The sequence below is a fragment of the Mustela putorius genome, unplaced genomic scaffold, assembly GCF_011764305.1.
Source record: "Mustela putorius furo isolate JIRA1106 unplaced genomic scaffold, ASM1176430v1.1 tig00003853_pilon_pilon_pilon, whole genome shotgun sequence".
Classification (NCBI taxonomy): Eukaryota; Metazoa; Chordata; class Mammalia; order Carnivora; family Mustelidae; genus Mustela; species Mustela putorius.
The window spans coordinates 52,924,602-52,937,387 of NW_025422005.1; the positions used below are offsets into that span (position 1 = coordinate 52,924,602).

The 12,786-nt window shown below is 39.4% G+C and overlaps 1 protein-coding gene across 3 annotated transcripts in view; it reads right to left on the reverse strand.

Annotated features, from left to right (window-relative positions):
- Positions 1-12,786, reverse strand: part of JAK1 (Janus kinase 1) — a 127,364-nt gene that overhangs the window by 112,286 nt on the left and 2,292 nt on the right. The window contains exon 2 of one of the 3 annotated variants that reach the window (XM_004762939.3): positions 11,030-11,134. The exons of the other annotated variants lie outside the window; for them this stretch is intronic. The gene's annotated coding sequence lies outside the window, so the exon portion shown is untranslated. The remainder of the gene's footprint in view (positions 1-11,029; positions 11,135-12,786) is intronic. 3 annotated transcript variants of the gene reach the window in all.

Sequence of the window (12,786 nt, forward strand, 5' to 3'; positions counted from 1 at the left end):
ACACAAAATAATAAAGCCTCTCTCTTCCACAGGATTATCCTCCAGCTACTGAAGGATATGCCTCCTGGTTCATATAAGCACCGTTATACCTAAGCAGTCCTGTCATTTTTTAAATTAGATTTGTATTTGATAAAATTAAACTGTGTCAGTAATTAGTGAAAACCAAACCACGAGAACCTGTAGTTAATGAAGCACTGGGTTGAAGACAGTGGTAACGGGTCAAGTTCTTGAAGCACAGATAAGAGATCTTATCTGAATATTCTCTTCCTATTCTTTGACTTCCACCTCACACCTTCAAAGTAAATCTTGGAATCTGGCAGCCCAGGATGCTTATGGTACTGTGAGGAAAATCTAACTGTTAGAAACACTGCTTAGGCATCCAGAGTCCCCAGAACTGTATATTCAACCAAAGAACCTACAGAACTTACTGCTGTAAAACCCCCAACTGGGCAGATGTAAGATGCTGCCATTAGACTAGGCACACGTTTTTCAAATTACGGCATAAATAAGTATCCAAAATCTTAAAATATGAGAAAAATTCAGAAAACAGTATCATTTACAGTCTTCTAAGGAAATAATCAGAAAATGATACAAAAATGGAGGCACAAAGATGTTTTCAACAGGATTATTTACAGTAGGAAAAACAATGTATGTTCTTCTTTAGAGGGTCAGATAAATGAACTTTCATTCATTCACACTAAGAAAAACTCTGTATCATAAAAAGTTATGTCATCTAGCCAAAATTTATTACCATCATTTGGTGGGAAAGAAGAAAAAAACAGATTACAAAACAGCATTACGATCTCCTTGTATTTTTTTTTAATTTATAGGTCATTATTCATGAAACAAAGTCTGAAATCATAAACACTAAAATATTAAAAAAAAATGTTTATCTGAGTGATAGGTCTTGGAATTTTTATTTAGTTTTTCTAAAATTCAAGTACAGTATTTAACTTCTTTAAAATTCTAAATAAAATTTTAAAAGAAGACTCCAGGAGGTAGAGCAAGTTTCAAATGACTGCCCAGGAAGCGCCAATATCAGGCTTAATCCTGACTTCTTTGAAAGTAAACAAAAGAATGGCTAAATGTATTCTGTATGAAACTATACTTGTTGAACACAGACTGGAAAATTTATCTGAAATTCCAATATAACTCTTTAGAAAAACAACTAAAAATGCAAGTGCCTACTACCTACAGAAACTAAACATGATACAGATCAGAAAAGACTCCACAGAATATGTATCCTTCTTGTATAAAATCAAATGGCTACAATTATTTTTGAATTTGTAGGCTGTAGCTTTTTAATGATTTAAGGAAAAGGTCAGAAGAGGTTTAAAATTTTTTCTCTCCTCAGAGGCCCAAGTCAAGGTGAGCAGACTATCTTACTTTGACACACCAGGTTTCAGCCAAAAATACCTTGACTCAATTACTTCCTGAGGCTTCACTCCCACAGCAAAAATATGGTGAGAGCGGTCACTCTGACCCAGTTATGTGATCAAGGCCTTGACTGTGACCAGAAGGCAGCAGACATAAAGACCAAGCCTCCAGGGGGCTCTGTGGAGCCAGGTGGTAACAGAGGAGCAGCTGGACTTGAGCAGAATGCAACGTGGGGGTGGGGCGCTGGGGGTCGGGTGGCAGCAGGCATTACAGGCTATGCTGTTCCCTCAAACCAGTCAACAACCGTCAAGTGCAGCCCTGGGGCCCAGTGGGAGAGTGCAGGGCTTGGGTCTAGCTCACAATCACTTCCCCTCTCAGAATCTTGGCTGCCTTGAGTCTCAAATGAAAGTTATACTGGAGAGCTCCTTTTTATCTGTAATGAGCTCTCAACACTTTGCTTTTTGCTGTTCTAGTATTAATTGCTACCCCCCCCCATTAAGGTCTAACATGCTGGGGTTACTTTGTAAAGGGTCTTCTCTCCTGATAAAAGGAACAACATAAAAAAAGAAATGCCAGTCAAAAAATCAGATAGGCCTTTCACAACACAAACCCATAGTCAGCATCTTATGATTAGCATTTATGTGTTCAATAATACTTACTGACCATCTGCTCAATAGAAGGCACAGGGCTGAACTAGAACTAAAGGATAATCAAGAAATACTTGGTCCCTAACCTCTGGAACTTCCAGTGAGGCAAGAGCCAAAGACAGCACCTTCCTCTCTTCTCCTGCAAGACACTGCCCTTTACAATGTCCAGTGTCCAATGGCTGGATCCTACATAATCCAAATTTTTCTTAATCACTTAATCTTCTACCTACCAATACATCCTAAACTTCTCCCAACTATTTCAACAAATGGGCATTTAGTTTCCTAAGTTCTACATGTAAATACCTTCTGTATAATTTTATAACTCAATCACAAATCCAGCACAAGGTTGTTTTGTTGTTGTTGTTTTAAGTAGGTTCTATGCTCTGTACAGAGTCCAACACGGAGCTTGACCTCATGTCCCTCAGATCAAAACCTGAGATGAGACCAACAGTCCGACGCTCAACGGACTGTGCCACCCAGGTGGCCTGAGGCTGTATTTTTTAAAAATACACAAAATGGTGGCCCACAGAAGTCTTGGGCAAGTCATATGAATGCTCTGATTCTTAGTTTTCTCTGTTATAAAACTGGGGAAGTATCCCTGGGTGACTCCTATTTCTTCCAATAAGATTTTCTGGTCATTGTGTGCTATTAACCTTTAAACAAGACCAACTAGAAAATGTTTATAACCTTAGAACCCAGTATGCTGGGATTCATGACAGACCTGTCTCCATAATTACTTAAAACCGTTGGAGCTATCACTTCTAACCTGAGAAAAGTAAACAAGACTCCAAGTCGAGAAAGAACTTGTTTGACTGCTTTCCTTGCCTCCCAATTATCAAAGCAACATTCTCTTGAGTGTCTGGCTCCCAAAGACCTTTAAATGTCTCAATTCAGCCTAGCATAAGCAGTATTTTCATCTGATTGGTAACTGTGTGGCAATATTCCTCTTTCAATGTTGCCTGAACCTTACTGCATTGATTTTTTTTTTTAATTGAACTATATCAAGCATACAGAAAAGTATAAAAAACCATTGATTTTTTAAAGAGGACTAAATAGGTCTCTTCATAGGGTTCCTAGTATGTGCCAAACACCATGGTTGTGGCGGATACAAAGGTCAGCCACAGATGAGAACAGACAGCTAAGCGAATAAATGCAATAATGTGTATAAATTCCAGAATGTGCATAATTCAGGCATGACATATAAGCCTTTCAAGTGTATCACTGTAGGTAATATATTCAAACAAACACACTGGTACTCTCTAGTTTATGAAAGGTTTTGCCTTTTTAAAAATTCATTCCCAGCTGGTTATCTGAAATTTAAAGCCCGTTCTCCCCCAACACACACTGGCATAAATGTGGTTAGGTTTCCAAGCCAACACACAAAAGACCCATTTAACACCTAACATATATGAAACATGGGCCCTGCAAAGAGAGCAGAAAACAAAGAGAACTGTGAGTGATCTGGTCATTTTGAAAGCTGGAACTTAAGGGTAAGCAGAGTGTAGGTTAATGAGGGATGCAGATGGAGTGGTGAGGAAGTGCCTGAGGGCTTTAAGACAACTAATCTCAGGAATTTTGAGACCAAGAGCCAGGTAGGCCTCACTTTCATCAAATCCAGGTGCCTCCACTTAAAAAATGGATGCCTTTAAACATGTTACTCAATCATTCTTAGCCTCCCTGTACCGTTTTGAATGTTGGGCACAGAGTAAGCATTCAATACACAATAAAGTAGTTTATACATTTTTTTTACTTGCTTGAAACTACATAGCTTTCATCTGCTTTGGCATAAAAGTACCCTTAACGCATAGCTGGGTTTAATCATTCATTGTCAGAAAATGTTTAGCTTCCACATAAAACAAAACCAGATTTTTTAAGTGTCTAGATAAGAAACGTACAAGAAGACTGCTGAGTGTATATGAGAAAAGGACAGCCTGAATTAAAATGAAGTCACTGAGAAGGGATGGAAGTTAGAGGGAAAAGACAGATTTGTAATGTATAAGATGTATTGGGATCCTCCTGGTAAGAAATTTGACAGGGAATTCCAAGGAATTTCCAGGAACTTAGGGGCTGTCTACACAATGAGGCGAAGACAGGAGGGATCATAAATAACAGTAGTGACAAGTCCTGCCGGGGTGCCGGCGCACGTACACATATATGCACGCGCATGCGTGCTTGTGCAATCCTCACAACCTAAAAAGTAGTGCCACTATTATCCTCATCTTACAGAGGAGGAAACCACGACACAAAGAGATCGAATAACTTGCCCAGGATCACTCAGCTAGTATAATAAAGCAGAATGCAAACCCACAGACTCTGGTTCCAGATTTGGAAGTCTTAGCCACTATGTTATACTGGTGCTTTTGTAGCAATAGGAAGCCAGCCATTTGCATACGGGGGTTTCCTGCATCAGAAGTGCATAACTTGAGTAATATCAATAAAGTTCCCACTTATAAACATCTAAACATTACGTAATCATTTACAGATTCCCTCTCAATTTTCAGTATCTGAGGTAAGAGTGGGTAACATTTATTGAATGCTGCTGAATCCTGCTGAAGCCCAGGCACTGTCTGAAGCTATTCCCTATGTTCTACCTCATTTAACCCTCACAAAACACCTTTGTGATAGGCACCATTAAATCCACCTTACAGCTGAGAAAAACTGACCAATTATGAGCCCAAAGTCGCAAAGCCAGCAAGTGGCAGAGGACAGCCTTAGACCCAGTTCTTCCTGGTACCAAGTCCAGGCTGCTTTTCACAACACATCTGGTATACTCAGATCCAAACACTGTAAACATAGGACATGTTATCTAATAACCACGTAATAAAAAGCAACAGTAAACCAAGTTTGATTTACACTGTCAAAAATATTTCATAAGAAAGTACTGAACTCTAAATGTTTAGGGAGAAGCAACTGAAAAGTTGAGGTCTTACCATGAGGAGCCCTGAATGCCACGCTAAGGTGGAGCTTAGACAATTTTCTGTATGCAATTGGGACTGACGAAGGCTTATGGTCAGGACAATTCTATGACCTGAATCCAGTTGCAAGACTATTCAATGTCTGTGTGGAGGACAGACTGGAGGGAAAGGGCTGGAGGCAGGGAGACTATGTTAGAGATGGCTGGGATCATGCTGGTAAAAGAAAGCTGGGTCAGAGGCAGGGACTGGTGGGTGAGCAGGCAAAGGTGTAAATACTGGGAGGGAGCACTGAGAGCACTGGGCAAACTGCAGTCTGTGGGTGGGGAGAAGGGAAGGGGAGGAGTCAAGATGAGTCTAGGGCAGGGTCAGCAAACTCTGTCTCCTATTTTCACTTGTCCTCCTGTCTCCTATATCACTTGTACAGCTTCTTAGCTGTACAAATTTTTATATTTTTAAGTAGTTGAGGCAAAAATGATATTTTGTGACATGCGAAAATTCAAATTTCAGGGTCCATACATAAAATCAGAACACAGCCACACTCATTGGTTTATATATTGTCTACATTTGCTTTAGTTCTCCAAAAGAATTATATAGTTGTGACAGAGGCGGCCTGGCCCTCAATGCTGAAATATTTACTGTCTTTCCCTTCGCGGAAAAAGTTCTCTGACTGCTGATCTAAGAGGTTTTGAGGGTGATGAAGAGAGATGGTATTAAGAGGAACAGAGAAATCTGCCATTGGTACGGGGGGGGGGGGTCAGAAAGAGAGATACCAATTTTGAAGCAGTTAAATCGGAGGTGTCAATAAGAAAGTCAGTTAAGGGGGCCCAGCACGAAATGCAAAGATCACCCTCCATGGGGCTTGGCGTCTGCCACTCTCCCTGCCTTGTACACTCTCCTTCTAGATCACCACATGGCCTGGCTCCTACTCATTATTCAGGCCTGAATTCCCATGTCACTGTTCGGGAGAAAGCCCCTCTCCCATCCACTTCTACATTTCTACCCATTACCTTATTTTCTTTATTGCACTTATCACCACCAGAAATTATCTTATTTATGGACAGTTGTGACATCTTAGAAGGCTGGCTCTTTAAGGAAAGGCCTTGCCTTTTGTTTTCTAAAGCATCCCCAGTGCTTTGAATCATGCCTGAAGCTGCTCCACAACTGGAGTTCAAAGAAAGCAAGTCATCTGCACAGTTTTAGGAACAAAACGACTCTTGCCATTCATAGCAGCTTGGGGAAAAGTCTTCACTAGGGGAAAGAGAGAGATGAGAGGCAGAGAAGAGAGCAAAGACACAGGAAGGAGACAGGAGGTACTCTGTTTCAGAAGCCAGACAGCAGTGCGGCTGTGGGGTATCTTTCAGGAAGAGGGTGTTTAACAGCATCATACATCTTAGATAACAAGAGCAGAAAAAAAAAAAAAAAGGGTCAAAGTGTGACAGCAAGAAGGTCACCAGTGACCTCAAAGAAGGCTCAAGAGTGTGGAGGTGGCAGGTTGCAAAGAATTAAAGAACGAGAGAGTGGGAGAAAGTGAAGGCTTTCAAAGCATTAGGCAGAGAGTGGGCAGAGAGAGGAGAGAGGGGCTCCAAGAGGAGCAGCAAGTGAGGAGGGGATCGTTTTTTTATACAATAACTTAAGTCCCATCATGTCACTGCCCTGTTTTAAATCCTTCAATTTCCCCTTTTATAAGGCCCCAAATAATATGGCTCACAAGGCCCTGCCTAATCAGGTTCCTGTCTGCCTCAGCAGCCTGAATCTTTGTCCTCTGTTCCAGCTGCAGTGTTGGTTCCACCCCAGGTCCTTTGCACATGCTGTTTCCTTTGGAAAAAAAACCCTCTCCTTCCTCTTAGCCTGGCTAACTTTTTTACCCTTCAGATTTCATTCTTCCAAAAAATATATACCACAGAGACACCCCCCCCCACTTTGTACTGCTCCAACCTCTATAGAAAACTAAGACATCTCTCCTGGTACTTAGCATAATTATAACAAATAGCTGTATAATTGTTGAATTATTGTGTTTTCCACTAGCAAGGAAGCTTCCTGAGGGCAGGAATCAGGTCTTCCCCTCACATAATACAGGATTTACAGGTAATTATTAAATAAAAGAATAAACATGAAAACCTAAAAGCATTTTTAATCTCAGCTAGTTTGTGCATCTCAAGTGGCCAACTTCCTAAATCCACATACATCAAGTGGGCTTGTAACTTATATTCCAGCCAACTGGCTTTCTCTGACCTCCCCCTCCCACTTCTAACCAACTTGACTGAATGGTCATTCTAACCAAGTAAATTGATGGGATTCTTTGAGGATACCACCATATATCAAATGATTTTTCCAGTTAGAAAACTAATATGTGGTTATTAGGAGACCTACCTAGTTTTACAGAATGGCTTTAACTGAAAATAAATAAATAAATAAACAATAAACAAAGAAACAGCCAGAATATTAAATTTAGGCATGATGCATCTAACTTCTTTTAAGTCTGTTTTGTGAATCAGCCCTAAAATGAGTTTGCAGGTATACAGTAAAAGATCCATTGCATCTCTTTATTATATAAATCACATCTGTCTGCCTCCCTGTGTGAGATCTTGTTTAATAACAGAATTTTTTACTGGGAAAACATACATTTGACAGATTGTTTTCTCCTTATTTTTTTTTTTTCCTTATTTTTTTACTTTGCTTTTTCTCTCACCATAAATAAAAGATTTTAAATTCTAGTAATTGAAAAAAAAAATGTTATGAATTACAGCCTTGCTACAGCTTGAGCAAATTAACAGTGCAAATAAGTCTGCAGACATAATTGTGCTTAATTGAATGAACTATTGTCAGTTCTAATAGCTGGAGGCCCTTTAAATCACTATTAAAAACAAGAGTTGCATTAATTACAAATTGTTCTTAACTATTTCTATTTCATATATACATTCAAACTTGTCGGAATTACCCAATACACCTGAAAATGATAAACCTAAATTTATTTTTTAAGTACCTACAGGTCTACCTATTCATCATTTGAGCTAGACTTCTCTTTCACAAATACAAAGTAGGGAGTTTTACTGTCTTTATCCTCAAATGGGAAGATATAGCTAATTTCTTTGCCATCCAAGAACATGGAATAAAAAGATCAAGCTCTACTCCAACTATGTGGCAACTGTTCTTGAGAATACAAATGCAACACTGAGAAGGAACTAAATGCCTATTTAAAATATGATTAGGAGGAAGGGCCAACTTCTTGTACCATTTATATTTTGGGTAAATTTGCTTTTGGAAAGCACATATATGGAAATAGAAACTGATAAAACAGCATTCAGGAGAAACTGAATATATATTTCAGAGTTCCTTCAAACTCTTCTAATTGCTTAAACAGCAAAACTCCCCAACACATCATCTGACTTACAAGATTTTTAGTGTCACACAACTCTGAAGACACCATTTTAAAATGGGTATGCCTGTGTTTCTGCCACTTCCTAAGTAAACTCAATCAGTGAGAGCAACACAGAACCTTTATATTGACTTTCCCAGAAAGTCTAATACATTCCTACTGAATTATATACCTTGCGTGACCTTTTAAGTTAAACTAAAGGCACCTTTGTTTCTCATTTTTCCTTAAAAATACAGCAGAACCTAATGTATCACCTTTGGTGCTGTCTACATAATAAACTCTAGATTTGAGAAACTGCCTACTTTAAGTGCCTAAACTTTTTTGATTTAACCATTTCTAATTGAAGTCTTTCTTAATACAGAATGTTTCAGCTACTGTTTTGTATTTAATAGGCCCTCTTTCCCTACCATCTTAAAGCATCCTGAATACAATCTGAGCTCTTTGCTTTCAGTCCAAAGTATATTCACCAGTAAAAAACAAATAAAAATTAAAAAATAAAGCTAACACATCTTTAGCTTACGCCATGTACCTGGCACCATTCCAAAATCTTCAGGCGTAGTCATTCAATCCTCAAAACAATCTTACAGGTAGAAACCCTCTTTACTTTCATTTTATTGATAAGGAAACAAGCTTAAGTTGCCCACATTATCACTGCTAGGATCAAAACAAGCAGACTGGCTCCCGAGCCACCAAAAACACAGATTACGAAAAACAAGGCGAAAACACAGTAACTCCGTTTTCCATCTCAAGATGTAGTAAGCTGAGACTGATTTAGCCTTTCCCGGCTGGGTTCAAGTTATTCCTAAGTAACTCTTTCCCTGAAGAGTTAAAGCACCTCTTGTGAGCAAAGATTCCTCACTGGCTTCTCGTTCTGAAGAAAACCTCTTTTTTGAGCTTGTCCTATTGCAATCGTGACAGCAGCTTCTTACTCCATCCCAGCCCACCACTTGCGCACCTCCCAAAAGCCCAACCACTAGAGTTGCCCTTTTCTGCTAGAGACCAATCTAACCTGCCCTTTGCAGTGTATGCTCCACAACCCAGCCTCCTCTTAATGGCTTGGTCATCATTAGCAACACCAATTACCATCCTGTGTTGTGACGGCGACTAGGGTATTTACAATGGCATTTGCCCCTCCACTAAATGGCATCGTCCAGACTGTTTCACTTTTTGAGTTATGGTTCTGCTTTTCATTCTGCTTCTCACTCACTTCCAAGATAAAAATTAACACTGCCTGTCTCAGAGAATGTACCTTCTTGGAGTCATCCTCTTAGTAACTCCTGTCTCTTACGTTAGTAGTTAATCTCCCACTGACTTGAACACCAGTTAAATGGGCTGTCAAGAAACTCTTTATAAATTACAAGCAAATCAAAGTAGGTTTTTCTCTACTATCGGGAAAGCACATATGGATTCCATGACGTCTCTTGTGGCTCGAAACATTTCCTGCCTCCTAGCAGTCTTCTGGATAGTTGATAAGGGGTGGATAAGTAAGAAATGTTTTCTGTGACAGGGAGGAAAAGATATCGGTGGATGGAAGCTGATCCTTTCAGTGTTTCACAGTTGTTTCATTTGCTAATGATGTTATATGCTTAAGCTCAAGAATTAGGAATGGCTCCCCATTCACTCAATACAGACCACTGCCCCTGACATCACACTGCTCAAAGACTTGAGGACAGCCTCAGTCTTCATTCACAATCTGGCCCCATCCTACATGTCCAGCCTCACCTCCTTCTGCTGCCTCCCCGTATTCTGCTCTAATCACAGTGGCTACCTCCAGATTTGTCACCCACACCACATACCTGGCCGCCTTTGCATGTTCCATCTCTGCCTAGATTCCCTTCCCATCCCTAGACGAGAGAACTACTACTCACTCCTCAAGGCCCAACTCTAGTGAAACCTCTTCAAAAAAGCAGTGGCCAGGGCTTCAAGCTAGGTTTAGCTTTCCCCAGGGGTCCAAGCACTCTCTTAATTCCAACCTCTATTACAGCATTGCCCCCATTGTGTGACAGTTATATACAACAGGCTTATTTCCATACAAACTGTCTTATTCATCTACCAGAAATTAGTAGGTACTGCAGAGATGCTTGCTTATACAGAGAGCTAATTAATCTGTAACATAAAAAAAAACGGAGCAAAGGTAGGAAGCCAGTTCTTAGTCCTCAGACTTTAAAGGAGTGCCATGAAGGTTCCTAGGAAACATTCTGCATTCCCAAAGTAGGACTTACTTTTTTGTATGTGTAAAATCTACAGCTGAGAAACCCTGAATGAACAGCTTCAAGGCTCTTCCACTAGACTGTAAACTCTACAAAGACAAGGATTTTTACGTGTTTTGTTCAGTTTATTCACACCCTGAGATTCATAGCAGGGGCTCAACAAGTATTTACGGAATGAATAGAAGAATGAACAAAGTGTTGAGTGAATATTACTGTAAAGTAAACTGGGTTACCACAGATTAAAAATATCCTAACAAAGACCAGCTCTGTCTTTTGGCTAGAGTAGACTTAAAGAAATTTTCATTTTTCTTCTAAAGCAGGTCTTGCCTAGGGACTGGGCAATTTATTCACAGAGCACCAAGGAAAAATTTGAGCCCACTGCCAGCTGCTTAGAATCACAGATCATAAAACCTCAGAAGTAAATATATCATGGAAACGAACTTAATGTTTTATGCTTTCTTGTTGCCAAAAAAACTGGTGCACTTCAGAAGGAAGAATACTCACAGGAGGTAGTTTCCTGCCCCTGAAACCCGGTCACTTCAACAAGGCAGCTGTTTAAAACTCCATGTTACCATCGGGTTTTCAAGACAGGAAGCAACAGTGGCACACCTAGCCAAGTATAGGGGAGAGCAAGAAGCAGAGAGGAAACAACATGCCAAATGAGAACACGGCTTGGAGGTTAGCCACAGAGTACAAAAACAATGAACAAATTTTTCTAATGTCTCCCATAATGTAATTTACCTGTCCATGGTAATTATGAAAAAAAAAAAGAGAAAACGAAGGGCATAGAAACTGATAGTACTTCTCTGGTCACCAGCTGTTCCCCCTTTTTCCATCATTAGTTCTTCTTCCAATTTTAAGGACTCTTACAGAAAAGAAAATTGGTAAGATCTGATGGTCTTTAAATGGGAAAGGGAGTAAACCATCGATGACTTTTCTCCTTTCCTCAATTTCCTGATTTTCTAGGAGTGTTCCCTCCTGTTATGCTAAGAAAACAATTCTTACGTTCAAAAAACCTGCAGAGCTGAAAAGTTCATGTTCTAATAAGAAAACTATATTAAATCCTTTACCCCAAAAAAAATTTATAACAAAGAAATCAATAATACCAAACCATCCAATTTTTTCACTCAATAACCTTAACCTCTTTACTCCTCAACTACTGGTATATCTAACAATTTATTTAAAATAGGTTTCCATAACAATTATAATTTGTGTGGCACATCATTTATTATGTGTTATTTACCTGATTTTCCCCAACAACTTTCTGAAATGGTGAATACTCTGATTTCCATTCTACAGATGAGGAAAACTGGGAACTGAAGGGAAGCTATTTGCTATGACAGATCCCCATATCTTCTTGTTCCCCACCTGGCATTCCAAAACAGAATTTTTCAACCCCAGTGCTACTGACTTTTGAGCCAGGTTATTCTTTGTTGTATGGGGCTGCCCCATGCATCCTAGGATGTTTAGCAATATCCTTGGCCTCTACCTACTGGATGCCAGTAACACTGCCTCCTCCCACCTCACCCCACCCACTAAGTTAAAATAACCAAAAATGTCTCCAGAAACTGCAAATATCTCTTTGAGCACAAAATCATACCCAGTTGCGAAATGGTCTAAAAGAATCCAAGAGGTTCTTTTTGGCATCTCTATTCTATGACAAGGCTCCATATACCACTGAGCCACAAGAAATCACAAAGCATCAGATGTTGCTTGTTCAGGGACATTGAGTCAATTAACCAATTCCCCATTCACTTGAAACAATTTTTAAAATGTGGAAATGAACAAGAAAAATTTCCTTGTACAAATATTCACATCTCAAAGGATATATCTTCTAAAGGCATATTATCTCATTAGAATACATTAAGGAAATACATAAGGAAAATATATAAAATATGTGTGTATGTAGGGGAAAAAAACACTTATCAGAGGAGTTAGAAAACAAACCTTATTAACTCAGTTATAGATCAGGGTTCCTCCTATAAAAGTGAATAAAAACCTACACGTTCTCAATACTTGCTTCAGCTGGGTTTCTGTCCTAATATACGCATGACCTAAAGCTATTCAGAAGAAACTGAATGATAACTTTGAAACATCACTACAATTTGTGGCCTGCAGTTGAAACCACTAGTGTTTGTGAACCCAGAATCTAAACTGGCAGACCTAACAATCTTGACTTAAAAGCACTCAGTTTAAGTTTCTTGATGCCATTTAATCCGAGTCTCTGTTCCTGCAAAAGCAACTCCACCCTCAAGATTCTT